Below are 26,370 nucleotides of genomic sequence, written 5' to 3'. Positions count from 1 at the left end.
CTTCCCAAGTTCTCTCACGTCACCCCGCTCCTCCGCTCTCTCCACTGGCTTCCAGTTGAAGCTCGCATCCGCTACAAGACCATGGTGCTTGCCTACGGAGCTGTGAGGGGAACGGCACCTCCATACCTTCAGGCTCTGATCAGGCCCTACACCCAAACAAGGGCACTGCGTTCATCCACCTCTGGCCTGCTCGCCTCCCTACCTCTGAGGAAGCACAGTTCCCGCTCAGCCCAGTCAAAACTGTTCGCTGCTCTGGCACCCCAATGGTGGAACAAGCTCCCTCACGACGCCAGGACAGCGGAGTCAATCACCACCTTCCGGAGACACCTGAAACCCCACCTCTTCAAGGAATACCTGGGATAGGATAAAGTTATCCTTCTAACCCCCCCCCCCCCCCCCCCCTTAAAAGATTTAGATGCACTATTGTAAGTGGTTGTTCCACTGGATATTATAAGGTGAATGCACCAATTTGTAAGTCGCTCTGGATAAGAGCGTCTGCTAAATGACTTAAATGTAAATGTAAATGTTATCTGGTTGCTAAATAACCGCTTTTTGTTTATCCAGATGAAACCAGTTTGTCAAATGTTGCTAGCTCATGTATAAATTCTCAAACTAAATACATACTGCAATTCAATCCACAAAGCCTCTTTGCTTTGACTTTAAGCCTCAAAATAAAACTTTGTTATAATTCTAATTAGAATGTGCCCAGTGCCCGTTGCACACAGCAACATCACTCACCTCTGAGCAGAGGCGGACAGTATTGTGTAACTATTTTACCATAAACTTAATTGTTTAAAACCTGGATGTTTTATGACATTTTATGAAGCATGTCTTACCTTGTTTCAAAGTAGCCTAGCCAAAATACGACAATCAAAATGTTGAGGGAATTATTTTATAAACACTTTTTCAAAATCAGCTTTATTTCATTGTCCAGCAGCCAAAAGGAAGAATCCTAGTCATATTAGTAGCCCATGCTAGTGTTGCATCTTTAGATCTCCCCCTTCTTAATTTCAAATTGATATTTTCATCTCCATCATATGAAACCGCTTGCCCATGCGGTGCGCTTTTAAGAATGGTGTGTTCCCTATAAATACATTTTGGAACATTCGCGAGTAGCCAACAACAATGTGTACATTGCTGAGCTTACAATATGAAGAAATACAACTATCAACATTAAGCTAAACAGTCTGATCTATTGCAATTTCCTTAAAAAAATGTTTTATGTGCACTGGTTGTATGAATTTGTGATCTGTTGACCCGGAACTGTCCCAGTCTGTTTTTAACCATATGCATATTTTTAAATCGGCCCAGGGATGACAGGATGCCCCAAATTTCGAGCCCTGGAGGAATTACTTTATTAAGGCATAAAAAGTATTTGGTTGTAATGTTGAAATATTTTACAGGTTACCAAGGGTGGTGAACCATCCTCCAGGAGAGCCTTAAAAGGATCAGTGCTGTATTTTGAGATAGGCTTGAATATGCAAAAAAGCCAATAGGCAAAAAAGCCAATAGGCAGAGTGTAGCCTACATTTTGTCTCATTCTATCAACAGAGAGTAATACATTTCATTTTGTAAAGTGGTTTCTTTCGTAATACAATGATGTAAAAATGGTGTTACAGTGACTTGATCTTCTGGACAAGTAAAAAACTAAAATCAGTCCTACTTGTCCTAAGGACAAGTGGCAAAAAAAGTGAATGTCAAGCCCTGTACCCCCTACTAGAAATTCATCAAATTCATTAGCAACACGCCATCATACAACATACCATCATTTCATTTTCAACCAAGTATTCTAAAAGCTCTCCTATTACAACTCCCCACTTCCTCTCACCCATTAAGTCCCATCGTATAGATGTTCCCTGGTCTCCCGAGCCCCTCCATATCATATCAGTCAGATGTGTGTTGAAGGGTGAGAGGTTATGTAAGAGAGCAGAGAGACAGAACACTAGATCAGCCTGACAGGCATGTCTGAAGCCTCTATGAAATCCCGATTTTCTTCCCTACATCTGCGTAACACATTACTGACCCATGCTGCAGACTGACTGGGCAGGATGGGCAGGCAGGGAAGTATTCAAAACACATATTTCCCAACACAGACTTGTACACAAACACAGCTGAGGTGGCTGTACACACCACATATTTATTTATATACTGGATTCTTGACATAGCTCACTCTAACCTACTGTATCTACTGCTGCACATATCATTCCCTGTATATATAGTGTAAATTCATCCTGTGTAGATACATTTGGATTACCGTTCCAGTGCTATTGATTGTCAATTGGATTTGTTCAGACATTTCTTGATTTCTTGTTCTTTCAGGGTTTTTAAAAAAGGTTTTTGATTGATTATTTGTGTACCTGTTTGACATTTCACTGCATTGTCAGGGGCTACAGTAGTAACCACACATTTCACTGCATTGTCAGGAGGAACAGTAGTAACACATTTCACTGCATTGTTAGGAGGAACAGTAGTAACACATTTCACTGCATTGTTAGGAGGAACAGTAGTAACACACATTTCACTGCATTGTCAGGAGTAACAGTAGTAACACACATTTCACTGCATTGTCAGGAGGAACAGTAGTAACACACATTTGGCTGCATTGTCAGGAGGAACAGTAGTAACACATTTCACTGCATTGTTAGGAGGAACAGTAGTAACACATTTCACTGCATTGTTAGGAGGAACAGTAGTAACACACATTTCACTGCATTGTTAGGAGGAACAGTAGTAACATACATTTCACTGCATTGTTAGGAGGAACAGTAGTAACACATTTCACTGCATTGTTAGAAGGAACAGTAGTAACACACATGTCACTGCATTGTTAGGAGCTACAGTAGTAACACACATGTAGCTGCAACTGCTGTAACATATGCTAACTGTACACAACCAACCAATAAACTTTGATTTGTATGATGTATTGTTGAGTCAGTTCTAAGTGTTGCTTTAACATCAACACAGTTGGTTTCCCATCCTAAGGATGTCCTAAAGAGCTAGGTTCCACCTCACTCAACATTAGAACCTTCACTTAGCACCTAGGCTCAGTACTTCAGCCCTTTCAAGAGGCGAAGGAGATAGTCAAGAGGTGGGGGGAGAGGGTGGAAGATAAGTGAAAGGACAGGATGAGAGAAACTAAAGAGAGATATGGAGTAGAGAGGAGAGACAGAGGGGACAGTAAGGAGGGGGACGGAGAAGGATAGGAGGTCAGTGGAGGCCAACTAGCTCAAACATGAGTGGTAGGGGGCAAACACTAGAGGCGCCTGCTGCCATGTGTCAGCCTAGCAGACCGGCCTTGTCCATGTATGTCTCTCTGACCCAAACACACACCTACTTGGACACAGTAGGTGTGGCATGTCTCTCTAACCCACTGCCTGCTTCAACAGGCCTGACCTTGAGGGTCACGGGGTCGGGAGAGGAGCATAAACACGCAGACTGACAGAGCTGCTACTAACAGCCAGGCATGGATTCCTCCACGGCTTGCTACACACTACAACAGTCAGAAACTCACTCAACTGTGGTTAGATACATTTGACATGGTGACACAGATGCCAGCCAAAGACGGACCATCAGAGAGTATTGGCAGAAATGTAATAAACCTTACAGTTTTACAAGGGTTTAACAATACTGCTAGCACAAAGTGCTTTCAGGCTGATCCTTGTTCTAGAAACAAAACACTGACCATGTTTAGTGTGTGCTGCAAATTTGTATATGTGCGTGTGTGTGTCATGGTGTGTGTGTGTGTGTGTGTGTGTGTGTGTGTGTGTGTGTGTGTGTGTGTGTGTGTGTGTGTGTGTGTGTGTGTGTGTGTGTGTGTGTGTGTGTGTGTGTCATGGTGTGTGTGTGTGTGTGTGTGTGTGTGTGTGTGTGTGTGTGTGTGTGTGTGTGTGTGTGTGTGTGTGTGTGTGTGTGTGTGTGTGTGTGTGTGTGTATGCATTGCATTGCATACGTGTCCTATGTGACAGGAGTGTGCAGGGTGACAGATTGTTCCACCTGCTCTCTCACAGACATCTCTATTGTGTTTACATAGGAGCCTAGGCGTCTGTCCGGACACTAAAGACAACAGAACCTTTAATGGAGCCGCACACAACACCAGGAATTCAATTCATCTCAGCAGGCCTCTTTCTAAAACATGGCCCTGATGGCTGACCGGGGCAGGAGCAGAGAGGCCACTGTCACCCCACCACGGCTGGTCCGACCGTGGGTCTCTCACACATCTCAGCAGCTAGGAAAGCAAGGCTGGGAAGGAAGGCGCGTGTGGTCGGCATGCTCTACCCCAAATTAGTTGGGAAGTTGTAGGGATTCAAGTAATGGCAGAAAAGTAATGCAAAAGCCACTGGTTGTAAACTACAGGCTTAAAGGGGCATTCAAGATATTTAGGAGCTGCACCTCATGTTTCTTCTAATGAATTCCTTTTGTGAACCTCTAACCTTGCCCTCTTTAGAAGGGTGCTACGTTCCTGTGTGATGGATGAACAACTTGGCAACCATCTCACAAGTCGCAACTCAATTCTATTCAATGAGGTGACAAAACATTCATGTACAGTATAATCAACAAACACAAAATACCACTCAACCCTTTATTTCCCTTCCCCAACAAGCCTGTTTTCCCCTCAATCAGCACTCTCCTTCTTCTGTGTGAGCGCTTAAAGACCCAGAGGGGTGAATGTGATAAAAGACGAGAGCCATACAGGCTCAGTCATGCGTGTGGTTTACGAGGTAACACAGCTGTTCACACATCAATCCAGGGGTAAGGCATCACTCCCAGGCCTCCACCTCTCCCCACCTCCTCCCTGCATTCAGATGCTACCAGTGGGACAGTCAGGGAGGGTGGCTGGGAGTCTGGGACAGCTCCCCAGATGGAGGGATAAGCAGGAGACGAAGAAAGGAGAGGCTGATCAAAGCGCTGTGGCCTGTGTGTGTCAGGCTGTGTTATAAGGGATGGGGCCAGGCTGTGGGGCCCGCTGAGGTTCTGTTATTACTAATGGGGATTATAGAGGAAGATGGAAGCTGCTCCATCTCAGGGGATGTAAAAGATAAGGAGGGGAAAGTAACAGGGAGAAAGTCCAAACAGGGGTAACGCCACTGCTGGTTGTCAAAGAGGAAGTGGAGCAGTCAAGAGAGCAGTCAAGAGAAGAACACAGTAGGTTCAACCAGACATCCAGGTGAGGCCGTCAACTGATAAGACGTTGACTTATATATATAGCCTACTTAGTGCACGAACATAGTACTGTATACATAATATAATATCCAGAATATTGTTATGCTATTCTTGTGGTGTGTGTGTGTGTGTGTGTGTGTGTGTGTGTGTGTGTGTGTGTGTGTGTGTGTGTGTGTGTGTGTGTGTGTGTGTGTGTGTGTGTGTCTGTATACACTGGATATAAATCCACCTCAATAGTGAGATAAAGCTTATCAATATGGCCAACTTGGTTTAATATATCATCACTAACCTCAATAAGTAAGGCAGTGGCATCCAAAGCCCAAATTACTGTAGCTCTTGATTGAAGCCTAATCAAACAGGTTGATTGGTTAAAAAGTTAAGTAAGAACAGGAGAAAATGACTATGAAATGATCGTTTCACTCCAATAGCCAGGAGTAGCCTGACCATAACAGCAGATTGAGGTAACAGAAGACACTGCTATCAGTTCAACATCCAATCCATCCGGTGCTGTGAGACAGCAGTCAGGTCAACAACAGTACTTGAAAGTATCTGGTTTGTTTTGTGTAGTACGTTCCAGGGCAGCAGGACATGGAACACTAGCTCTGTAAGGCAGGCAGAGCACCGGGAGACGTGGTGTGAGAGACGCACTGGACTGTGGATGAACCTGGTGTGTTCCAGTGTCTCAACACCCCGAGAGGCAGAGACATGTTCTCTCCGACCCCTGGGACGTCAGTCTGTCCTCACTCAGTTTTATTTGTCACATGCGCCGAATACAACAGGTGTAGATATTACCATGAAATGTTGACTTACAAGCCCTTCACCAACAGTGCAGTTTTACGAAAAACAAGAGTCAAGATATTTACTAAAACTAAAGGAAAAACACTATAAACAGCAGCATCCCACGCTGCATCCCACTGCTGGCTTGCTTCTGAAGCTAAGCAGGGTTGGTCCCTGGATGGGAGACCAGATGCTGCTGGATGTGATGATGAAGGGCCAGTAAGAGGCACCCTTTCCTCTGGTCTACAAAAAATATCTCAATGCCCCAGGGCAGTGATTGGGGACATTGCCCTGTGTAGGGTGCTGTCTTTCGGATGGGATGTTAAACAGGTGTCCTGACTCTCTGTGGTCACTAAAGATCCCATGGCACTTACCGTAAGAGTAGGTGTGTTAACCCTGGTGTCCTGGCTAAATTCCCAATCTGGCCCTCAAATCATCAGGGTCACCTAATCATCCCCAGCTTACAATTGGCTCATTCATCCCCCTCCTCTCCCCTATAACTATTCCCCAGGTTGTTGCTGTAAATGATAATGTGTTCAGTCAACTTATCTGGTAAAATAAGGGTTAAATAAAAAAATGTAAACAATAATGAGGCTATATACAGAGGGTACTGGTACCAAGTCAAGGTGTGTGGGTCGAGGTGATATGTACTTATAGGTAGGGGTAAAGTGACTATGCAGTGATAATAAACAGAGAGGGAGGGGGGTAAAAAGTCCCAGTAGCCATTTAATTAACTGTTCAGCATTCTTATGGCTTGGGGGTAAAAGCTGTTAAAGAGCCTTTTGGACCTAATTTTACCGCTCTGGTACCACTTGCCGTGCTATAGCACAGAGAACAGTCTATGACTAGGGCCGTCCTCAGACACCGCTCGGTATATAGGTCCTGGATGGTAGGAAGCTTGGACCCAGTGATGTACTGGGACATACGCACTACCCTCTGTAGCGCCTTGCGATAGGATGCTGAGCAGTTGCCATACAGGAGCTGATGCAACCAGTCAGGATGCTCTTGATGGTGCAGCTGTAGAACTTTTTGAGGATCTGAGGACCCATGCCAAATATTTTCAGTCTCCCGAAGGTGAATAGGTATTGCCATCCCCTCTTCTCGACTGTCTTGGTGTGTTTGGACCATGTTAGTTTGTTGGTGATGTGGACACCAAGGAAATGAAACTCTCGACCCGCTCCACTACAACCTCGTCAATGTGAATGGGGGCGTGCTCGGGTCCTCCTTTTCCTGGAGTCCACGATCAGCACCTTTGCCTTGATCACGTTGAGGGAGAGGATGTTGTCCAACGAACACACTGCCAGGTTTCTGACCTCCTCCCTATAGGCTGTCTCGTCATTGTCAGTGATCAGTGTCGTCAGCAAACTTAATGATGGTGTTGGAGTCGTGATTGGCCACGCAGTCGTGGGTGAACAGGGAGTACAGGAGCGGACTAAGCATGCACCGCTGAGGGGCCCCTGTGTTGAGGATCAGCGTGGCAGATGTGTTGTTGCCTACCCTTACCACCTGGGGGCAGCCCGTCAGTAAGTCCAGGATCTAGTTGCAGAGGGAGGTGTTTAGTTCTAGGGTCCATAGCTTAGTGATGAGCTTCATGGGCACTATGGTGTTGAAGGCTGAGCTGTAGTCAATGAATAGCATTCTCACGTAGGTGTTCTTTTGTCTGGATGGGCAGTGTAGAGCGCAATAGAGATTGCATCATCTGTGGATCTGTTGGGGTGGTATGCGAATTGGAGTGGGTCTAGGGTTTCTGGGATGATGGTGTTGAGGTGAGCCATGACCAGCCTTTTAAAGCATTTCATGACTACAGACGTGAGTGCTACGGGTCGACAGTCATTTAGGCAGGTTACCTTGGTGTTCTTGGGCACAGGGACTATAGTGGTCTGATTGAAACATGTAGGTACAGTGCATTCGAAGGTATTCAGACCCCTCAACGTTTTCCACATTACAGCCTTATTCTAAATACAAAAATAACAATAATCTCCATCTACACACAATACCCCATAATGACGAAGCGAAAACTGGTTATTTTAAATGTTTATATTTTTATATCACATTTATATAAGTATTCAGACCCTTTGCTATGAGACTCGAAATTGAGCTCAGGTGCATCCTGTTTCGATTGATCATCCTTGAGATGTTTCTTCAACTTGATTGAATCCACCTGTGGTAAATTCAATTGATTGGACATGAATTGGAAAGGCACACATCGGTCAATATAAGGTCCCGCAGTTGACAGCGCATGCCAGAGCAAAAAGCAGGCCATGAGGTCAAAGGAATTGTCCATAGAGGATTTTGCCGAGGCACAGATCAGGGGATGGGTACAACAACAAAAAAATCTGCTGCATTGAAGGTACAAGAACAGTGGCCTCCATCATCTTAAATGGAAGAAGGCTGTAAATTGACAAATAGACACAGACCATAACCCCCTCGTCTTACCGGCGGTAGCTGTTCTGTCTTGACGATAAACTGAAAACCTAACCAACTGTATATTTTCCATGTCGTTCAGCCACAACTCTGTAAAACATAAGATATTACATTTTTAAATGTCCGGTTGGTAGGATAGTCTCGAATGGAGCTCATCCAATTTATTCTCCAATTTATTGCGCGTTGGCCAATAGGACAGATGGTAGAGGTGGGTTACCCACTCGCCAACAAATTCTCACAAGGCACCCGGATCTGCGTCCCCTGTATTGGCGTCTCCTCTTCATGTGGCAAAGTGGGTGGGGTTATATCCTACCTGTTTGGCCCTGTCCGGGGGTTTCATCGGATGGGGCCACAGTGTCTCCTGACCCCTCCTGTCTCAGCCTCCAGTATTTATGCTGCAGTAGTTTATGTGTCGGGGGGCTAGGGTCAGTCTGTCACATCTGGAGTATTTCTCTTGTCTTTTCCGGTGTCCTGTGTGAATTTAAATATGCTCTCTCTAATTCTCTCTTTCTCCTTCTTTCTTTCTCTCTCTTGGAGGACCTGAGCCCTAGGACCATGCCTCAGGACTACCTGGCTTGATGACTCCTTGCTGTCCCCAGTTCACCTGGCCGTGCTGCAGCTCCAGTTCCAACTGTTCTGCCTGCAGCTATGGAACCCTGACCTGTTCACCGGACGTGCTACCTGTCCCAGACCTGTTGTCCCAGACCTGCTGGAACCCTGACCTATTCACCGGACGTGCTACCTGTCCCAGACCTGCTGTTTTCAACTCTCTAGAGACAGCAGGAGCGGTAGAGATACTCTCAAAGATCGGCTATGAAAAAGCCAACTGACACTTACTCTTGTGTTGCTGACTTGTTGCACCCTCGACAACTACTATGAATATTATTATTTGACAATGCTGGTTATCTATAAACATTTGAACATCTAGGCCATGTGCTGTTATAATCTCCACCCGGCACAGCCAGAAGAGGACTGGCCACCCCTCATAGCCTGGTTCCTCTCTAGGTTTCTTCCTAGGTTTTGGCCTTTCTAGAGAGTTTTTCCTAGCCACCGTGCTTCTACACCTGCATTGCTTGCTGTTTGGGGTTTTAGGCTGGGTTTCTGTACAGCACTTTGAGATATCAGCTGATGTAAGAAGGGCTATATAAATACATTTGATTTGATGTGAATGATGGGGATTTGGGCCTGTTCCTGGAGCAGCACTAAAACCTTTGCGTCCGACTCATTAAAGAAAAAGTATTTGTCCATTTCAAAGTGAGCAATCACTGTTCCCATATCCAGAAACTCTTTTCGGTCATAAGAGACAGAAATATTGGCAGAAATATTATGTGCAAAAGAAGTTACAAATAATGCGAAAAAACACAACACACACAAGTGGTTAGGAGCCCGTAACGGCAGTCATCCCCTCCGCCGCAATCTGACCTATCGCCATGGAGATCATACTAAATAGACCTGTGATCCAGCTCAAGCCCTCCAAAAAGAATCTCCAGGCTCCATGATTTGGGCTGAGAGCTTAGGGTTACATATAGAAAAATGGGAGAAATACTCAGTTGACAAGCATGGTATGCCAGAAATTAACAACTAAGAGATGATCTCAAGAGCAGGGGGAGTGTCAGTTTACAGCGAGACAGGACACAAAACACTTAGGCCTACAGTGTGAGAGACCTTAACACCCTTTACAATACTGATTCTTCAAAATTGTTTAGATCATATGCATGGCATGGTGGGGTGTACTATAGGATAAAAACAGCAGACAGGTGGATGGACCTCCAGCACACATGCTGCTCTCTGGGGCCAGTCTTAGTCTACATCCCAGTCCTACAGCCAAGACCAGCATGTAGGGAATCCCTGGCATCCAGAAAAACATTCCTCACAGCGTTTCGGGTTATTGAGTGTGAGCCTACATCCCCATTACCCTGTATGAAAAAATGTCTGACTTAGTAAAACCCATAGCTTAATCTTGGCTAGGAATACTCCCACAGAGGAATAGACTCTTTACACTTTCTGGGGGCATTCTCTTTGGCCTGAAACATATTCTCCATAAGGCTTTCAAACAGGTGTTCTTTCAGCAGATAATTAGCAGATAACTCTGCACTTAGCAGGTAATTGGGCCCTAAGCATTAAATATGAGTAATTATTTACTGCATTTAGCTAGAATGCATTTTGGCATGAATGCAAACTGAATCTCAAATAAGAGAATGATGAAAGCGTCAACACAGTACAACTCTAACTGCTGCTCAGTGCTTACCAATTGAACGTGTCAACGGCAAATCAGACTCACACGGAAGACTCTCTACACCCCAACAGCATCCAAGACAGAATCTGCAGCGACCCCAAAACAAAACTCCACAATGCTTCTTTATCAGGATACTACATCTCTTGACACATACCTCTGAAAGAAACATGTCGGGAAGGGATAGTTTAAAGACACTTAAAGAGGACAGATACAGGCTATGGGAAGAGGAAGAAGATGAATCTACAGCATGTGACAACCAAATAATCTTTTCTACACTGAGTATACCAAATAAGAGGAACAACTTCATAATACTGATTTGCCCATCCGTCCGTCAGCAGCAAATCATTGCAACTAACACAACAATATGCTTCATTCAGTCCCTTGCAGTTCTGACCTCAGTTACTGAACAGAGTACCTCACAAGGTAGTACTAGAAAGTACCAAACATCCCCTTTCAAAACATCCGCCCCGATACTCTTCCAAGTCCCCAGAGTGAGACATGTGATTGAGGGAGACAGAGGGGAGAGGGGCAGAGAGGAAGAGACTCAGAGAGAGGAGGGACCTCCTCCCGACAGCAGGCCACATTGGGCATTCACCTCCTCTCCTGGTCCCGGAGAACTGAAATGACCCCCTCCAGACCCTCCCACTGGGGACCCTTCACATTTACAGCTGGTCGCTGCTGCAAACAGCTCCCTGTCCACTGCCAGACCTGGGCCACCAACACCCAGTGCTAACGTGCCATGGGAAGATTTTAAGAACATAAAGTAAAGATAAATAAACCAGTAAGCCCCCGCCATATCTGGGAGGGAGAGCTGCAGTGAGCAGAGGTAGGCAGTGGTAAACACCGGCCCGAGCCCTCAACAGCCTTGTTTTCAGGAATGATTGAGGTGTTGGGTTTCTGCACCGCAGCCTGTCACACTCACTTAGACTCAACACTGAGGTTCTCTTTCTCCGTCTCACACATACACATATTTAAAGAAACACACACATGGTCCCCAGCCCTAAACATGGAAACACAACAGCCCCTGAGATAAGTTCTACGGGAGAACCAATAGGTTGGAGGACAACATAACAAACAGAGGGCTCGTGAAACTGATGGATATGGTTTACATGGATCATTCTGTATCGTATCACCATTGTATTCTGAAAACATGAGATTTCCCTAATGAAAGATACAGAGGGGACTCCACATTGTGAGAGAGGCGAGGACAGTGAGAGAGGTGAGTGGCAGGTAGCCTAATGGTTAAGAACATTGGGGATTGTAAATGAAAAGTTGCTGGTTGAAATCCCTGAGTTGACCAGGTGAAAATAATGTAGATGTGCCCTTGAGCAATGCACTTAACCCCAATTGTTCCTGGATAGAGTGTCTGCTAAATGGCAAAAAAAACAAAAAAAAATGAAATGCCAGACGAAGGCTCCCAGAAGGATAGTTTAGCCTAGGGGACTCCCTGCTGGTGATAATTGAGATGAAGGGGAAGCGTTGATAAACCAGCACCCAGAGAGTTGTTTTTGGAAGCTCAAACGTACACTTCCAAGTAACTAGGGCCGGGACTATACCAGTATCGCGATACTCGTTAGTATTGTGGCAAGGAAACTAAACACAAAGCGGATTAAACTTCTTTAGGGAAACAGCCCTAATGTTGGAAGCAAACATTATGTTGTCATCCAGAAACACATTTATTTATAGCAGACAATATTTTACATACAGACGGTTATTAAAGGACCAAAGAGTTGTTTTCATTTTAGCCATGTAAAAAATATTGCAATACTAGTATAGTCAGAGCCCTACTAGTAATTGTTGAAATGGAAATGAGACTTCAGAGGGCCATATTGATGCCCGGGTGATCTCAATGAAAATGAGCCTTTAAGGGATATCTTATGTTACAATGCTGTAGCTGATCCTGGATAAGCCACTGTACCCCAGCTCAAACAAAGACTCTGGTGCACATATAGGCATTACTGTCCTTAAATGTTGGGGGGGCTAAGGAGTGGGTGAGATTTTCTGACTAATTTATTCCCTGTAAGAATCATTTAGTGTCGTCTTCTCAGGTGGGGGTCCTGATCCACATAATCCTGCTTTTAGGAGGATCATTGACCAAGTGGGCATGAGTTGCACGATGCCATTCAGAGAGACCAGTGAGACTCTTATTCAAATGATCACTGCCTTTTTTAAACCAATTATCACACTCAACCCAGCTCTCAGAGAGCTGAGCCCTCCAGCTGTAGTGGTCTATGTTCACTCAGATTCAGAGACAAACACGCATGAGCACGAGCCCGCACACACACACACACACACACACACACACACACACACACACACATCATTGGAGTAGGTCATAAACTCATCCTTTATCTTGGGGTGCCAGCAGCCGCTGTTCAGCATGGCAGTGTGACCCTGAAATAATAGGAAATTACGTAAAACTGTGACACAGATATACAGATAGCAGTCATTTACTAGAACCTGATAATAGCAATAAATTCAAAATAGCCCTTCCCAACAATGTGGTTTAAACATTTTTAAATAAAATAGTAACACAGGAATAAAAAATGCACACGAATAGAGCTATACACAGGGAGTATCAGTACCAGATCAATGTGGATCTATATACAGGGAGTATCAGTACCAGATCAATGTGGAGCTATATACAGGGAGTACCAGTACCAGATCACTGTGGAGCTATATACAGGGAGTATAAGTACCAGATCAATGTGGAGCTATCTACAGGGAGTATCAGTACCAGATCAATGTGGAGCTATCTACAGGGAGTATCAGTACCAGATCAATGTGGAGCTATATACAGGGAGTATAAGTACCAGATCAATGTGGAGCTATATACAGGGAGTATCAGTACCAGATCAATGTGGAGCTATCTACAGGGAGTATCAGTACCAGATCAATGTGGAGCTATCTACAGGGAGTATCAGTACCAGATCAATGTGGAGCTATATACAGGGAGTATCAGTACCAGATCAATGTGGAGCTATTTACATTTACATTTACATTTAAGTCATTTAGCAGACGCTCTTATCCAGAGCGACTTACAAATTGGTGCATTCACCTTATGATATCCAGTGGAACAACCACTTTACAATAGTGCATCTAAATCTTTTAAGGGGGGGGGGGGGGGGGGGGGGGGTTAGAAGGATTACTTTATCCTATCCTAGGTATTCCTTAAAGAGGTGGGGTTTCAGGTGTCTCCGGAAGGTGGTGATTGACTCCGCTGTCCTGGCGTCGTGAGGGAGCTTGTTCCACCATTGGGGTGCCAGAGCAGCGAACAGTTTTGACTGGGCTGAGCGGGAACTGTGCTTCCTCAGAGGTAGGGAGGCGAGCAGGCCAGAGGTGGATGAACGCAGTGCCCTTGTTTGGGTGTAGGGCCTGATCAGAGCCTGAAGGTATGGAGGTGCCGTTCCCTTCACAGCTCCGTAGGCAATCACCATGGTCTTGTAGCGGATGCGAGCTTCAACTGGAAGCCAGTGGAGAGAGCGGAGGAGCGGGGTGACGTGAGAGAACTTGGGAAGGTTGAACACCAGACGGGCTGCGGCGTTCTGGATGAGTTGTAGGGGTTTAATGGCACAGGCAGGGAGCCCAGCCAACAGCGAGTTGCAGTAATCCAGACGGGAGATGACAAGTGCCGGTAGGACCTGCGCCGCTTCCTGTGTGAGGCAGGGTCGTACTCTGCGAATGTTGTAGAGCATGAACCTACAGGATCGGGTCACCGCCTTGATGTTAGTGGAGAACGACAGGGTGTTGTCCAGGATCACGCCAAGGTTCTTAGCACTCTGGGAGGAGGACACAAGGGAGTTGTCAACCGTGATGGCGAGATCATGGAACAGGCAGTCCTTCCCCGGGAGGAAGAGCAGCTCCGTCTTGCCGAGGTTCAGCTTGAGCTGGTGATCCGTCATCCACACTGATATGTCTGACAGACATGCAGAGATGCGATTCGCCGCCTGGTTATCAGAAGGGGGAAAGGAGAAGATTAATTGTGTGTCGTCTGCATAGCAATGATAGGAGAGACCATGTGAGGATATGACAGAGCCAAGTGACTTGGTGTATAGCGAGAATAGGAGAGGGCCTAGAACAGAGCCCTGGGGGACACCAGTGGTGAGAGCGCATGGTGCGGAGACAGATTCTCGCCACGCCACCTGGTAGGAGCGACCTGTCAGGTAGGACGCAACCCAAGCGTGGGCCGCGCCGGAGATGCCCAACTCGGAGAGGGTGGAGAGGAGGATCTGATGGTTCACAGTATCAAAGGCAGCAGATAGGTCTAGAAGGATGAGAGCAGAGGAGAGAGAGTTAGCTTTAGCAGTGCGGAGAGCCTCCGTGACACAGAGAAGAGCAGTCTCAGTTGAATGCCCAGTCTTGAAACCTGACTGATTAGGATCAAGAAGGTCATTCTGAGAGAGATAGCAGGAGAGCTGGCCAAGGACGGCACGTTCAAGAGTTTTGGAGAGACATGAAAGAAGGGATACTGGTCTGTCGTTGGAGACATCGGAGGGATCGAGTGTAGGTTTTTTCAGAAGGGGTGCAACTCTCGCTCTCTTGAAGACGGAAGGGACGTAGCCAGCGGTCAAGGATGAGTTGATGAGCGAGGTGAGGTAGGGGAGAAGGTCTCCGGAAATGGTCTGGAGAAGAGAGGAGGGGATAGGGTCAAGTGGGCAGGTTGTTGGGCGGCCGGCCGTCACAAGACGCGAGATTTCATCTGGAGAGCGAGGGGAGAAAGAGGTCAAAGCACAGGGTAGGGCAGTGTGAGCAGGACCAGCGGTGTCGTTTGACTTAGCAAACGAGGATCGGATATCATCAACCTTCTTTTCAAAATGGTTGACGAAGTCATCCGCAGAGAGGGAGGAGGGGGGGGGGGGGAGGAGGATTCAGGAGGGAGGAGAAGGTAGCAAAGAGCTTCCTAGGGTTAGAGGCAGATGCTTGGAATTTAGAGTGGTAGAAAGTGGCTTTAGCAGCAGAGACAGAAGAGGAGAATGTAGAGAGGAGGGAGTGAAAGGATGCCAGGTCCGCAGGGAGGCGAGTTTTCCTCCATTTTCGCATTTGCAAAACACCAGTCTCAACGTTAACAGTGAAAAGGCGACTCCAGGATGCTGGCCTTCTATTAGCCAGTCTGTGATATGGCTTTTTATATTGCAACTCTGCCTAGAAGGCCAGTATCCCAGAGTCACTGGTGTTTTTCGGGTACTATTTAATGAAGCTGCCAGTTGAGGATTTGTGAGGCGTCTACTTCTCAAACTAGACACTCTAATGTACTTGTCCTCTTGCTTAGTTGTGCACCAGGGCCTCCCACTCCTCTTTATATTCTGGTTAGAGCCACTTTAAGAAATGGAACACTAGTCACTTTAATAATGTTTACATATCTGGCATTACTCATCTCATATGTATATACTGTTTTCTATACTATTCTACGGTATCGCATTCACTTAATAATGTTTACACATCTTGGATTACTCATCTCATATGTATATCGTAACAACCGTCGTTAGGAATGGACCAAGGCGCAGCGGGAATGTGGATACTCATGTTTATTGATGAGAAACAAGTAGAGCATCCACATGAAAACCAACAAAACAATACTCACGACGGCAACAGTGTGACAGGCTAAACAAGCAGTGATCACAAACAACTACCCACAACCCCAAAGAAAAACACACACTCCTATATAGGACTCCCAATCAAAGGCAACTCAACACACCTGCCTTCAATTGGGAGTCCAATCACCCACACAACATTTAACAAACACAAACCACCTGCCACATCCTGACCAAGACTAACACAATTACGCCCTCTGCTGGTCAGGACGTGACATATACTGTTTTCTATACTATTCTACGGTATCTCATTCACTTAATAATGTTTACACATCTTGCATTACTCATCTCATATGTATATACTGTTTTCTATACTATTCTACGGTATCTCATTCACTTAATAATGTTTACATATCTGGCATTACTCATCTCATATGTATATACTGTATTCTATACTATTCTACTGTATATTAGTCCGTTCCGCTCTGACGTCATTCGTCCAAATGTATATAGTCTTAATTCATTCCTACTTAGATGTGTGTATTGGGTATATGTTGTGTAATTTGTTAGATATTACTTGTTAGATATTACTACAATGTCGGAGCTAGAAGCACAAGAATTTCGCTACACCCGCAATAACATCTGCTAATCACGTTTATGTGACCAATTTGAATTGATTTGTTTGCCGGACGGTAGCAGAGTGAACAGTCTATGGCTTGGGTGGCTGGAGTATTTGGCCATTTTTCAGGCCTTCCTCTGACACCACCTCATATAGAGGTCCTGGATGGCAGGGAGTTCGGCTCCAGTGATGTATTGGGCTGTTCACACCACCCTCTGTAGCGCTGTGCAGTCAAGATGCTCTCGAAGGTGCAGCTGTAGAACTTTTGGAGGATGAGGGCCCATGCCAAATATTTTCAGCCTCTGGGGGGGAAAGGCATTGCCTGCTGTGCCCTCTTCATGACTCTGTGAGTGTGTGTGGACCATATTAGGTCGTAATGTGATGTGGACGCCAAAGAACTTGAAGCTCTCGACCCGCTGCACAACAGCCCCGTCGATGTGGACGCGCTCTCCCCTCTTTCTCCTATAGTCCATGATCAGCTCCTTGGTCTTACTGACGTTGAGGGGAGGTTGTTGTCCTGGCACCACACTGCTAAGTCTCTGACCTCCTCCCTGTAGGTTGACTCATCGCCGTCGGTGATCAGGCCCACCACCGTTGTACCGTCAGTACACTTGGAGTTAGGAGTCGTGTGTGGCCACCCACTCGTGAGTGAACAGGGAGTACAGGAGGGGACAGCACACACCCCTGAGGGGCCCCCGCGTTGAGGGTCAGTGTGGTGTAGGTGATGTTGCCTATCAGTACCTGGCGACAGCCCGTCAGAAAGTCCAGGATCCAGTTTCAGAGGGATGTGTTCAATCCCAGGGTCCCTTGGTGATGAGCTTGGTGATGAGCTTGGCGGGGACTATGGTGTTGAATGCTAAACTGTAGTCTATGAACAGCATTATCACATAGTTGTATACCCTCTTGTCCAGGTGGGAGAGGGCAGTATGAAGTGCAATTGAGATTGCGTCCTCTGTGGATCTGTTGGGGCGGTACGCGTATTGGAGTGGGTCTAGGGTGTCTGGGATGGTGTTGATGTGTGTCATGACCAGCCTTTCAAAGCACTTCATAATTGCCCATAACATGAGGCCAATAGACCAATGCTCTTAGCAGTCAGAGGAAGGGACTGGGAGGCATTAAAATAGTTATTATACCCAGTTACCAGTACCACACAGGAATCTGGACATAAACAGATCAAACTCAAAACACAACTGGACAGCTTTACAGACAGAAGCCTTGCATAGCAGCCTGAGATAACTGTGCCTAGCCAGCCTCTGGTCCTTCTCCACAATCTCCAAAAAACAAACGTGGGCCTAGAGCAGGGGTAGACAGTAGTGTTGGCTCGAGGGCCACAGCAGGATTTCAAAATTGGCTCGAGGGCAGCACTGATTTTTTCAGGACAGATTTGTTAGTCAAAAGCAATTTGCAGGCCAGAAAAGGGGCAGTTATTTGAAAATATCATTTCTACATACTTTCTATCTAGTTTTCGACATCCAAGCATATATGAATATAATATATTTTTTTGCATAAGTATAATACAGGAAAGCACAATTTATATAGTGAACAAAAATATCAAAGCAACATGTAAAGTCTTGGTCCCATTTTTCATGAGCTGAAATAAAAGACCCCAGAAATGTTCCATACGTACAAAAATCTTATTTCTCCCAATTTGTGTGCACAAATTTGTTCACACCCCTGTTAGTGAGCATTTCTCCTTTGGCAAGATAGAAGCTGATTAAACAGCATGGTCATTACACAGGTGCACCTTTTGCTGGGAGCAAATAAAGGCCAATCTAAAATGTGTCGTTTTGTCACACAACACAACGCCAGAGATGTCTAAAGTTCTCTCCTCTGCTTTAGATTGTGTGTGTGTGTGTGTGTGTGTGTGTGTGTACAGTGTGAGAGACAGCAGAAAAGTATTGGTAGGTGTTGTGCGAGTGACGGAGCACAGAAGAGAGTGAGGGAGAAAGAGCGAGACTAGTGCGCGTGTGGTGGTGATGTAGTGATGTGAGAAAATTTGTTTTGGACATTAGCTGGGTCACCTTTAACTGTCCACTGCAGATCTTCACTAACCAGAAGCCTGCTGCCAGTTACAGCCCCAATGGAGCAGGGATCCACAGGAATGTAGAGAGACACCCAGCTACAGTCAACATAACACAGTTCTCCTACTGGGGAAGTCATCTCTACCACATCATTCTCATTAGGTAAGCAAGTGGCATTGCAGCTACCCGGGATGGTTATTGACCAGCCACCATGCAGAACATGCTCTGCAAATGGACAGTCAATAATGGCCTTTTAAGCAGCAAAACAGTTCACCCTAGATGTATTGAATGAACGCAACCCTGGTCAGTGGTCGGTCACCACGTGATGAACTAGTTGTGATTGTTCTCACCCTCTCCCAGCTGTAAGTACAGTATACATCATTACCCCCATAAACAAACTAACCTGCAGCTGCAGTACTACCCTGAGAGAGCACAGTGCAGGAGTCATCACTGATACAAAGCTAGGCCTAGTCCCCAAAAGCTTGCTTCAGTGGCCACAGATAGGGGGCATCTGATGGATTTTGATCTTCCCTTCTCAGTTTTTGGTATTTATTAGGATCCCCATTAGCCTCTGCAAAAGTATCAGCTCATCTTCCTGGGATCCACATGAAACATGACATAATGCATAGTACAGAACAAGGACTGAAATACATCAATTTAAAACATCAAACATAGCCTACATATCAGTACATACACACAATATCTAGGTTGAATACATAGTACAATGCAAATTACAATACAAGACATAAAATGGCTGTCTCTCTTCACTGTCCCCTTTGTGCAGTAAGGTGTTCTTTTATCTGTTTTTTTATAATTGTTTTCATTGCTAGGGATTGTGGGGATTGTGAAGAGACCTCTGGTTGCATGTCTTGTGTTGTACCGATGAGTGTCCAAACTGTGTGCCAACTTGAACAAACAGTTCAGTACCTTCAACACATTTACATTTGAGTCATTTAGCAGACACTCTTATCCAGAGCGACTTACACGATAACCACACCGCCCGCTGCAAAATAAATGTACACATACATGTTATTCAATCATTGCACCCACACTGCTCACGAGCATCTGCGTAGCCAGGCGCTAAAATAGAACTTGCTCCTATTTGTGACGCTGCAAGTCCCCCCTCTCCCATCTCCTCATAGTTTTTTTGGAGCATATACCCACGTGGGTGATTGAAAGATGAACTGAGGTCCACACTCCAGTCCAGTTGGTGGTGGTAATGCACCTTAAAGTGGGTTGCCAACCACCGTATAAAATCCAAAGAAGAAGCCTGAAGGAGGAGAGATTATAGAAATTAATTGTCGGAGTAGAGAACCTTGTGCATTTCAGGTAAAATAACAAACCAATGTTTATATCCCAGGACAAATTAGCTAGCAACAGCAAGATGACTAGATAAATTGCCATAAATGTTTGCTATTTGACCTGTCCCCAAATTAATATAGTTGGTTCAGAATTTGTTTTGATATTTCAACCTACGTGTCCTGACCACGTCTGGTGTGGGTGGGCAAAATCAACATGCACGTGATAGCGGACACACGCGAGCAGTCTGGTCAGCATGTTACAGGAGCAATTAGGGTTAAGTGCCTTGCCTAAGGGCACACCGGCAGAGCCTTGTCAGCTTGGGGTTTCGAACCAGCAACTCTGAGTTACAGGCCCAATGCTCTAACCACTAGGTTACCTGCCACCAATAGTGATGCAGTCAATCTCATGTTACTGACACTTTCCCTCCGTGTACATCTAAGTGCGATACGTGCTGCTTGTTCTGCACCAACTGCAATTAACCTATGTCCTTATTTTCCGCACATGACCACACAGCTAAGCAGTTGTCCAGGTGCGACAAAACTAAGGCCTGTACGACCTGTCTGGTTGACTGAGATGTCAAGAAGGCAGAGCAACGCCCTATCATGGACAGGCCTCTTCCCATTTTAGCAACTATTGAGTCTATATGTTTTAACTATGAAAGTTTGCTATCTCAGGTTACACCCAGCAGTTTAGTCTCAACTTGTTCAATAGCCATATTATTCAATAATAGACCTAAACAAGGTTTAGTGTTGAGCGAATGATTTGTCCCCAAAATTATGCTTTTCATTTTCTGAGATATTTAGCACCAGCCTATTGCTAGTTACCCATTCTAAAACTGACGGGCGCTCTATGTTAAGTGTCTCAGTTATTTATTTTAGTGTTGCAGCCGATGTGTATACTGTTGAGTCGTCAGGATACATAGACACACAGGCTTTATTCAAGGTCAGTGGAAGGTCACTTGTAAAAACAGAAAGCAGTAATGGCCATAGCCGGCTGCCCTGCGGTACACCACACTCAACTGAATTTGCATGAGAGGCTTCCAATAACGAAAACACTGTTCTATTAGATAGGTAATGCGCTATCCATAATAAGGTAGAGGATACAAATCCATAACACCTATGTTTTTTTCAGCAATAGGTTATGATCAATGACATCAAAAGCTACACTGAAGTCTAGCAAAACAGCTCCCACAGTCTTCTTACTATCAATTTCTTAACCTCTTGGGGCTAGGTGGGACGCTAGCGTGCCACCCGTGGTGCACTCCATCAACAGCAGGTGCATTTCAAGAGCGGCAAATTTGAATCCAAATAAATGTCAAAATTAAAATTTTTCAAAAATACAACTATTTTACACCATTTGAAAGATAAACATCTCCTTAATCTAACCACGTTTTACGATTTCAAAAAGGTTTTACGGCGAAAGCATAAATTTAGAGTATGTTAGGACAGTACATTTACAAGAGTTGTGTGTAATGTTTTGTCAAGTCAAAGACAGGGTCACCAAAACCATAAAACCAGCTAAAATGATGCACTAACCTTTTACAATCTCCATCAGATGACACTCCTAGGACATTATGTTAGACAATGCATGCATTTTTAGTTCTATCAAGTTCATATTTATATCCAAAAACAGCGTTTTACTATGGCATTGATGTTGAGGAAATCGTTTCCCTCCAATAACCGGCAGTCAAGTCAGCGTCACAAATTAAATAATTAAAATTAGAAAACATTGGTAAAATATTATATTGTCATTTAAAGAATTATAGATTTACATCTCTTGAACTCAATCAACTTGCCAGATTTAAAAATAACCTTACTGGGAAATCACACTTTGCAATAATCTGAGAACTGCGCCCAGAAAAATACGCGTTGCGATACAGACTAGACGTCATGTTGGGGAGATCTAAAATCGAAAATACTATGTAAATAATCCATTACCTTTGATTCTCTTCATCAGATGTCACTTCCAGGTATCACAGGTCCATAACGAATGTAGTTTTGTTCAAAAAAGCTCATCATTTATGTCCAAAAATCTCCGTCTCGTTAGCACATGATGTAAGCCAGCCGGACTTCTCGTCATGAACGAGGGGAAAAAATATATTTCCGTTCGTTCAAACATGTCAAACGTTGTATAGCATAAATCATTAGGGCCTTTTTTAACCAGAACATGAATAATATTCAAGGTGGACGAATGCATACTCTTTTATAACGTATTGGAACGAGGGTACCCAACATGAACTCGCGCGCCAGGTGTCTAATGGGACATCATCGTTCCATGGCTCTTGTTCGGTCAGATCTCCCTCCAGAAGACTCAAAACACTTTGTAAAGGCTGGTGACATCTAGTGGAAGCAATAGGAAGTGCCCAAATATTCCTAAGCCCCTGTGTTTTTCAATGGGATAGGTTTAAAGTCAATACAACACATCAGGTATCCACTTCCTGTCAGAAAATGTCTCAGGGTTTTGCCTGCCAAATGAGTTCTGTTATACTCACAGACACCATTCAAACAGTTTTAGAAACTTTAGAGTGTTTTCTATCCATATATAATAAGTATATGCATATTCTAGTTACTGGGTAGGATTAGTAACCAGATTAAATCGGGTATATTCTTTTTATCCAGACGTGCAAATGCTGCCCCCTAGACCCAACAGGTTAAAGCCAATCATCAGTCATTTGTGTCAATGCCGAGCATGTTGACAGCCCTTCCCTATAAGCATGCTGAAAGTCTGTTGTTGATTTGTTTTCTGTAAAATAACTTTGTATTTGATCAAACACAATTTTTTTCCAAAAGTTTGCTAAGCACTTGTAACAGGCTGATTGGTTGGCTGTTTGGGTAGCGGAATGACCTTTGCCTCCCTCCATGTCTGAGGGCACACTGTCTTCTAGGCTTAAATTGAAGATGTGGCAAACAGGAGTCACAATGTATTCCGCTACCAACCTCAGCAATTTACCATCCAGGTTGTCGGTAACAAGGGGTTTGTCCTTATTTACAGATAGCAATAAAATGATCAACTCTTCCGCACCCACTTTGTGGATCTCAAAACTACAGTGCTCAGCTACAGAGGGAGCACATATTTGAGAGTAGGAGATGAGAGCATACCTTGGTGTTAGCCATGTCCACAATGTACTGGTCTCCCTTGGGACACTATGACCGGGAACCCGTCTCAGTCCAACACCTTGGCCTGGGCATTCCCAGAGACCACCAGGATGACATCACCGGGGATGCTGTATTGTAGGGACCTGATCTGGTCCCTGAGAGGGGACACAAAGTGAGAGGATGACAAAGGCAAAGCTTTTTACTTCATTCCTGTGTAGGGTTGCAAAAATCCAGTAACGTTTTATATAAATAACAGCTTTAAATCCTGAAGCAGTTTTAAAACAGGAACCGTGACAACACACATCATAGAGAGATGCAGTGCACATGCCCCGCCCCCCTGAAGATCTTCTTTTTCAACCATCTATTTCCTGTGTTTGAGGGATGCAAAATCCACTTGTCACTTAAATATTGCTGGATTGATTGCTTTCATTTTACCTCTGCGACTCTTTCATACTCTTGCTTGTGCCTGTCGTTTTTTTCCTGTTAATGTTATAATTGTGGAAATGTTTGTAATGACCACTCAAACACACCCCGGTAATGGCTGAAATGGGCTCAAAGGAATACATTGTTTTTCTGTTGCATCTATAAGAACGCTAAAGCTTCGTCTGGGATTTAACGCATCGTCTCGACACTTACAGCACAAGAAAGAGAAGAAATTAGTTTATTTTGAAGGTTGTACATTTTTTGGTGGAAATGAAAAAAGTTACTATTTAATACAGTTGAAATGTTTACAAATTAGATGAGCTAAATTAAATGAAAGCAACTTCCGAAAATCAAAACTCAGATTATAGTTATATGTCTAATCTCACAAACAATGTAAACTGCTATTATACAGACAGAAAGTGGAGATGTCTAGGTCTAGGTCTCCCTCTGTCCAGTCCCTCAGACTCAACACAATGAAAAGCCCATCAGGCTGGGCAGGAGAATGGAACACACTGAGCCTTGGCTGCACTAGACATAGTTGGGTTTCTTCTTTCCATCAACAAAAGGAGAGTGGAGGGTTCAAATGAGCCCAAAGATTGGTATATAGCTACACCAGCAACCCCTTCACAATACCAATCTGTTTGCTGAACTGTTACCCACTAAGCTGCACACGCATACAACACGGAGCACGCACATAACTACTCTCCCAAAGTGCAGATAGCAATTCAGGTCAATATCAAACCGCATTAACACAGCAGGGGGTAGAGGGGCCAGAGACATTTTCGTGTGGGAAGCAATAAGCTCAGGGATGGGGACCATTGTTAAATAAAGTGGTTTCCTATCTCCAGGGACTTGAACACAGTGCAGGAATCACTCACTGGATTTCCTTTAGAGAAAGAGTCAACAGTGAACCAATCAAGGTTCCTCGTTGAGGAGAAGACCCTAACATTAGTGTGAGCCCTGCAGGCCATGAAGGGAGGAACAGTGGGCTTTGCACGGCTCTCCAAATATGGCCCAGTGTGTCAGTGACCGCAAAGGCTAATGGATGGCTCTGTAATCAGGCTAAATATGGCGTATAGTTCTGCTAATACATTTCAGGGAAAGCTCGCTCCAGCTCAGCCGTTGGCAGTTAATAAATATAGAGGGGGTTTAAAAGGGAGGAAAGTAGGGAAATATTACTGTTTTTGGAGCCATGCTGCAGAGTGATCTCATGATTGTCTGGAATCTTTTTCACTGGATTCTGAGAGAGAAGAAGTTGACTGTCATACATGTGTGGTGGTGGTTGGTGGTGGAGTGGGCTGCCTGGCACTCTGTCAAACACGATATTTCAGCTTTAGTGGGCTGTGTGATATGTTAGGTTACCTGGGGCGGCAAGTAGCCTAGTGGTTAGAGTGTTGGACTAGTAACTGAAATGTTGCAAGATTGAATCCCTGAGCTGACAAGATAAAAATCTGTTGTTCTGAACAAGGCAGTTAACCCACTGTTCCTAGGCCGTCATTGAAATTAAGAATTTGTTCTTAACTGACTTGCCTAGTTAAATAAAGGTAAAATTACAGGCTGGTTTTCTACCAAAGCAGTGCCCACTAGGTACACCTGCACCCAATGGGAGGTCTAGGTTTGGCCTGAGGGCTGTGTTATTACCTGTCACAGGCCACCATCAAATCACACCTGCCCTGAGAACGCTAGGTGTCTAGGCTATTAGTGTTGTCACGATAACAGATTTTCCTTGGCAAAAAAGAAAACACGAAGCAGATTATATTCTTTTAAACCAATTTTGGTACAATATTGTGTGATATAGCTTGGAAAAGACACAAATGTGACTCTGGGTGACAATATAAGGCTGTTTTTTTCCAACATTAGTACTGTTAATTTTTCTTTGCTTCCTGGTATAGTGATACTGTTATCGTGACAACACTATGGGCTACATCACCCATATCGCACACACAGCAAAGAGACATTTACTACTCAGAGAGTGAGAGGAGGAGATGAGAGAGAATGCTTTTTTAAGGAGAAAACCATGTGGCCAAGTGTCTGGTCGGTGCCTTTCGGTGGCCTACATACTTTAAAACGATGGCTTTTTATTATGGTTTTATCAGGAGCTTGGTGTGAGAAAGCCAACTCTTGCTCCCCATGATTCATTGTGAAGAACCAGTAAACCTAGATTGCACTGGGTCGACTCAAGACCATTGTGTAAAATGGAACAATAAAGCTTGTCTCAGGCAATGCTAAGACTTTGCTCCCAAGTGGCGCAGTGGTCTAAGGCACTGCATCTCAGTGCTAGAGGCGTCACTACAGACCCTGGTTCGATTCCAGGCTGTATCACAACTGGCCATGATTGGGAGTCCCATAGGGTGGCAGGTAGCCTAGTGGTTAGAGCGTTGGACTAGTAACCGGAAGGTTTCAAAATCGAATCCCTAGGCTGGCAAGGTAAAAATCTGTCGTTCTGCCCCTGAACAAGGCAGTTAACCCACTGTTCCTAGACCATCATTGAAAATAAGAATTTGTTATTAACTGACTTGCCTAGTAAAAAAAAGGGGCGGTGCACAATTGGCCCAGGTTTGGATGTCATAGTCAAATAAAGGTAAAAAATTAAAAGACTGTGCTACCCTCTGGTGGTATAATGTAGTAAGAACACAACACTAAAATAATGATGCTGCTTTTATGACTGTAGAATGTTCAGTGTTGCAGACTGAAACGTGTGAAGATCATCAGTATGAATATACTTGGCCTGCTTATGTAAATGTATGTACTTAAGAAGTAGTTTAGCAACAGTATGGGAGTG

General features: G+C 44.7%; 1 long non-coding RNA gene across 1 annotated transcript; it reads left to right on the top strand.

Annotated features, from left to right (window-relative positions):
* The first annotated feature begins 4,723 nt into the window (after window positions 1–4,723).
* On the top strand, window positions 4,724–9,608 carry LOC145860084 (uncharacterized). The gene is made up of 2 exons (XR_014380186.1): window positions 4,724–5,164; window positions 8,899–9,608. It is a non-coding gene; the product is annotated as an uncharacterized LOC145860084 (long non-coding RNA).
* The last annotated feature ends 16,762 nt before the right edge of the window (window positions 9,609–26,370 follow it).

This window comes from Salmo salar, chromosome 13 (genome assembly GCF_965601325.2).
Source record: "Salmo salar chromosome 13, fSalSal1, whole genome shotgun sequence".
Lineage (NCBI taxonomy): Eukaryota > Metazoa > Chordata > Actinopteri > Salmoniformes > Salmonidae > Salmo > Salmo salar.
This window is presented reverse-complemented; position numbering and strand designations above follow the sequence as displayed.